This window comes from Aulonocara stuartgranti, assembly GCF_965226115.1.
Source record: "Aulonocara stuartgranti genome assembly, chromosome: 17".
Taxonomy (NCBI): Eukaryota; Metazoa; Chordata; class Actinopteri; order Cichliformes; family Cichlidae; genus Aulonocara; species Aulonocara stuartgranti.
In genome coordinates, this window is record NC_138953.1 from 11,454,167 (window position 1) to 11,460,166 (window position 6,000).

Below are 6,000 nucleotides of genomic sequence, written 5' to 3' on the forward strand. Positions count from 1 at the left end.
TACCACCTGATTGGTCCTCCTGTTTGTTGTGTTCTCCAATGTCTCTTTTGGTTAATGTCTTCTCTCGTCTCCTCCTAGTTGTTTGCCTAGGTTGTCAGAGTTGCCAAGATACTTACCTCTAGTCCCTACTGGAGTGCAAGAGTCGCAGCTGGATCATTACTGTGTGCAAGTCCAAGCCTGAAATCAATCTGTGGATCACAGTATGTACCTTCAACCTATCTGCCTGCCCACTCTCCACCATCCAGCCTGCAACACTCTCGGAAACCAGCCTACTCACATACAGACTGCCTTCCGGCCACCTATCTTTCTAAACCAAGTCAGAATGCTTCCCAATCTCTCTCTTTGCATTCGCTTTAGTCTCTTCCCTGCCAGCCGTTGCTTTTTTCCAGATTCAAAACAAGAACATCTTCTACCAGGACATTAAGTTGGAGAATATCTTGATAGAAACCAGTACAGATGTCCCGCGTTTAAGGCTCATTGATTTTGGACTCAGTTGCTTCACAAAGAAGACTTCATTGTAAAGGACCTTCTATGGTACTCTAGCCCACATCCCACCTGAGTGTTATCAGTCGTACAAATATACAAATATAGGCCTGGTCCCACCACAGTGTGGCAGCTGGGAGTGGTCCTGTAGTCCGCAGTCCCACACAATTTGAAACAACAGGCTTTCTAAGCATCAAAATCAAGATTAAAAGGCAAAGTACATAAAATAAACTGTTGTTGTGATTTGATGCGATATTAATCAATTACTGAGCTGATGCTATTTCGATTACAACAAGGAATTTGATTCCAAAGAGTTCCCATTATAACCCTGTAATCTTCCAACTCCAACAGGGAACATTTTTTGGTGAATGCGACAAAATGTCTTTTTAGGACTTTGAATCAGCTCAATTAGTTTTTTTAACTGCTCCAAATCTTGCTTTTTAACTTGCAAAAATTAAAAAATTTGAACTATTCTTTTGTAATACTTCTTTGCTGATAGTGGAAACTATCGTCGCATTTCATTTCCACCCTCAGCAAAATGACGTCATTTCAAAAAGAAAAAGAAGAACTTTAGATCGGATTAACTCGCTGAATCCTTTTTGACAGGGACTCTCATTGTCCCAAATAAGTGGCTTTCTCCCGAGGCCATTGTAAGTTTGGAGAAACTCACTTGCAACGATTTTATTGACATGTCGTATAGCACTTTTAATTCCCATCGTGCAGATCTGCTTAAAGAAAAGAAACTCTCAAACAAAACTCCCAGTGCACTGTTCAAAAACAAAAAATAAAATAAAATAAAAATAACAGATCAAAATGAAAAATAAAAATACAGAAGCCCGGTCTTAGGACTTGTCCCAGAATATTCTTTCTCTAAAAAGTAAAGACACACCAAATCTAGAACTTGGTGAAAAAGAAAAATGCCTCAGCCAATCCCCAAAACTTTCACCAACCATCCCACACGCTTCACACAAACGCAATATTCTTTGAAATGATCAGTTTCTTCCTTTGTCCCCAGGTGTGTGCCACGGTAAAACCTTCCCCATACATCAGAAACAAAAAACTAAAAATCTGCTAGTTTCACTCATTTTAACTCTGGCTGCAGGATTCTGTTCACCCCTGCTATCATTCAGTCATATTCCCCAAAATAATACTAATTCAGTTGTCTATGTATCACTTCTCAGACAGGATGATGGTAACAGTATTGCCTACTTAAAATTGTGTTTGATCCTAATGAGCTTCATTACATGTGTGTGTGTGTTAGTCGGGTTAATGCATTTTCTATTTCTGTGTATCCTTTTATTCACATTCCCCCTTTTTTCTGAAACAAAACTCCGTTCACTCCAAATTTTGTTTCAGAAACATCTAAATGAAAATCTCTGTCATAGTCAGGCACAGCTAAACCCCAAATGCTTGCAGGTTACCATCAGCAACCATGCTGTGTGTTGTTAACCCCTTCTACAAATACCCTCTTTTGATGTGTGCCACTTTGTGTATGATTTTATGCTACCTCTAGTACATAATAATAATAATGGATTGGATTTATATAGCGCTTTTCTAGGCACCCAAAGCACTTTACAATACCACTATTCATTCACTCTCACATTCACACACTGGTGGAGGCAAGCTACAGTTGTAGCCACAGCTGCCCTGGGGCAGACTGACAGAAGCGAGGCTGCCATATCGCGCCATCGGCCCCTCTGGCCAACACCAGTAGGCAAGTAAGGTAAAGTGTCTTGACCAAGGACACAACGACCAGGACAGAGAGCCCAGGGATCGAACCGGCGACCTTCCGGTTACAGATGCGATTCCCAACCCCCTGAGCCACGGTCGCCCAAAAATGGAAAGGTGACACCACATGTGTGGTGTCACCTTTCCATTTTTTCTAACAGTACACGTGCATACCTCAGTGCTTGTCTTCCTCCCCCTTTTGTGGTGGTCTGGACACTGTGTCAGTCCTCCACTTCAAGGCAGTCGTTTGTCTCCCCGGATTCCTTAACCCAATTTGATTCCCCACACTAAAACAGCATTCCTCTGTGTCCTCACCTGCTCTTTCTTTCACTTTGGTCTCTTCTTCCACTTTGCAGTCCAGTGGCAGTCAGTTCTCTTCAGCTTTGTCCCGTGTATCTCTTTGTCCCACTGTCTCTTTCATTGCCATCTCGCTCCCAACATGGCAAATGTCAAACTCAGACAGTCTTTTCAAAAGTCCTTCACACACAGTGAAGTTGCAGCTTGCTGGAAATGCATCTCCATTCATCCAATCAAGATGATGGATCTTCTTTCTGATGCCGTTTGCCCACAGCGCTGCTGCACCTCTCTGGTCAGGACTCTGGTATTGTCTCTTGGACTGCTGTCCACTGTTGATGTTCATGGTTGTGCTTCTGGAACTGCACTCCTCGTCTTCAAGGAGAGATTAGCTTCCTTGGAGCTTGCTTGTTCAGGATGAGGATGGGAAGCTGCAAAACAATTCAGCCAAAAACTCGGGCTGTGTGTTTCTAATGATCTTAACCTATAATTTTTCTTCCGACTGCTGCCCGTGGAGAATTGATCCAGGTCCGTTCCCCACCTGTAATCGACAGACTGAGTGACTTTCATTATTCACTGTCACTGCATATGTATTTTAATCACTGCTAAAGCAACACATCACCACTTATTTTGTTTTGAACTCTACTGACTTTAAACCCCGAAAATGAAATTTTTATTTGTTCTTAACCGCAAACACAAAAATCTTCTTGATGTTGTTGTTAATTATTTTCATCCACAACACTCTGATTTATGTTTTCTTTTGTGTCCAGCAGGGGAAGAAGGTGACCTGTAGTATCACTGCTGCCCCCAGTTGGAGACAATTTCCCACTCACACTTCCACACTTTTTATTTTCTTTTTTCTTCTTTTTTTTTCTTTTTTTCTTTTTTACCCCATTGTTTTCCACCCACACATTAACCCTTTAAGACCATAGAACCAAGTCCGTCAGAGCATATATTATATTTTTACATGCTGTAGTGCCATTTTTGGGAGCATTTCAAGATGCTATGCATCAATACAACCATTATAGCCCAAATTTTAATAATATGTCTGCATTAATTGCATAGTAATTACATGAATTTCAAAAAAGTGCAATAAAGCACAAAAAAATTGAAAATCGTTTTTGTTTTTTAACATATATTTCTAGTTAGAGAAATTTAAGAGGCTTATCCCTCAAAACTGCAAATACAAAAAAGTTGCAAAAAATAGTTTCCCATCACAGGAAATTTATTTTGAGTTTCTTTATAGTTTTATTTTTGAAATACACCAATTTTTATACACTGCAGGAAAAACGAAAATAAATATTAAGATGCAAATTTGCAAAATAACAGCATATGCATCAAAATAAACTATTTCCAGCAGTTCAATATGAGTCCTAAGCATCCCAGAAATTATACAGAAAGTCATAAAGTCAAACATAACTTTTAAAAACACAAGTATAGGCTCATAAGGCCCTGAAGACAAAAAACTACATTTCCGCAAAATGACGTCACTTCCGGTTTCGGGCAGGACATGGCGGACCTGCGATAGTTCGTGCTGATGGACGTAGGAAGTGTTACAAACAGCTGATCGAATCGGCAAAGCGTTTTTCTGGAATATTATATTTTTGTTGCTGCAAGCGCTTTTTATGCAGTTTTTGCAAAGCTATATGTGGAAGGAAACCGTGACTTAGGACAAGCTGATGGCATAAGATGTAAGTACAACTCCTCTGGTTTCATATGCAAAAAAAATTATTGTGCTAGCTTACGTGGTTGCAGTGCTACCGGGATTTTAAAATAGTTATGCAAAACGGAGCGTGTCCGCTCCGACCGGCTTTAAAGGGTTAACCTGTTAACTCACTCCTCCAACCTCATTCTCCTTTCTCCCCAACAGTTCTCATGCAGTCCACGATCAAATTCTCCAATCATCCTTGAGTACTTGGTCACCTTTAAATGTCACTGTTAATTTTATCAATTTATTTATCATTAACTTAACACTAATCCACTGTTTATTTTTCTTTATTTATTTTAGTTCATTTTCTCCTATTTGATCACTTTGATTTCTTGACTATTATTATTTCACAGAAAATCAACTGATGTACTTTGTCTCCCTTTTTGTCATCAAGGAATTCACCCACACACTCACAGCCTGGTCACTCACCCCCACCTTTCTTTCTCTCACACACACACACATTTTACTCCTCCTTTGTTCCACCTGTGAACCCGCCCCTTGAGGCTGGCTCACACACCTCATACTTCTCGCAGTCCCATTCAAACTTTCTGCGAGACACTTCCTCTGCTGATTCAGGACAACGCCCTGATCCGCACACAGAGCGGGTGCCGTCCGCTCTTGTACACCTCACAAATTATTCAAACTGCGCCATGGACTTGATACCGTGGTTTCTCTTCCCCAAAACATAAAACCAAATTCAACCCCCCAATTGACTTCACAGTTTGCAACAATTTGTGACATGGCCTCCTGCCGCGATTTCTACACACCGCAAACACACACAAATTCTTTTTATTACTTCGGACAAGACACAAACTCTAACTGCGCTTTCACACACATTACACAGTCCTCTTTCTGCATCAGGCACTGGTTCAACTCAGCTCGGAATCTAACCGGCCAAAGCAATCCTGCTTTTATGCATACTTCAGACTGCGACAGGGACTTCAACCCAGACTTAGTTATTTAGGAGTTCCGAATCCCCAGGTTACCAGCCTGGATCTCCTGTCCCACAGGTCCTACTCCCATGTCCGAGAATAGGTGGGGCAACCAAGCCCGGAACACACACGGCCCTCAGCCGGTGACGAGGCCTTAAACCCCGCTTTCTAATTACTAATAGTAACACACGTTTCCTGCTTTAACGCACGGGGACGGGTCACAACACTGCCACTTTTTTCCTAATAACTAAGACGGATCACACACCGTCGCGGATGAAACACCACTTACAAATCCATAACAAACGTCTCCTGCTTTAACGCACTGAGATTTTCTTACGGCACACTAAACATCAAACTGAAGTTCTTAGCAAAAGTCTCTTGCTTTAGTCGCACTGGGACGGGCCCTAGCCGCCTCTTTATTCTACTGAGTGAATTTACACTGTGATACGCTCAACTTAGCGAACAGATAATTTAAACTTTATTCAATTTGCACACTTCGAAAATAAACAGGTGGTGCCTACCTTTTAAATGATTGAGCTAGCTCTCTGTTCGCCTCGTTTTCACGATCTCAGCTCTGCCAATTCGTCCTCTCTGAGCCTTGAGCGAATCCCGGGTTTTCGGCACCAAAACTGTTGCGAAATCAGTTTCACCCCGGTTCTTTTTATTCCTCGAAGCATCCAGAGGCGGCACCGGACTCAGTAGTCATTTTCACAAAACCTTTATTCATCTTTATTCATCTTCATTTAAGCATGCATCTTCTAGAAGGGGAGACGTGCAAGGCCAGTGTCCCTCTGCAGATCTTCACTCCTTTGTCTGTGTTTGCAGCACACCCCCATGGTGTGCTGCAAACTCTGT

At 41.6% G+C, this 6,000-nt stretch overlaps 1 long non-coding RNA gene across 1 annotated transcript in view; it reads right to left on the minus strand.

The window, feature by feature from the left end:
- Nucleotides 1–5,762, minus strand: part of LOC309692873 — a 43,272-nt gene extending 37,510 nt beyond the window's left edge. The window contains exon 1 of the long non-coding RNA XR_014272508.1: nt 5,667–5,762. This is a non-coding gene — a long non-coding RNA (uncharacterized lncRNA). The remainder of the gene's footprint in view (nt 1–5,666) is intronic.
- Between the last annotated feature and the right edge of the window lie 238 nt (nt 5,763–6,000).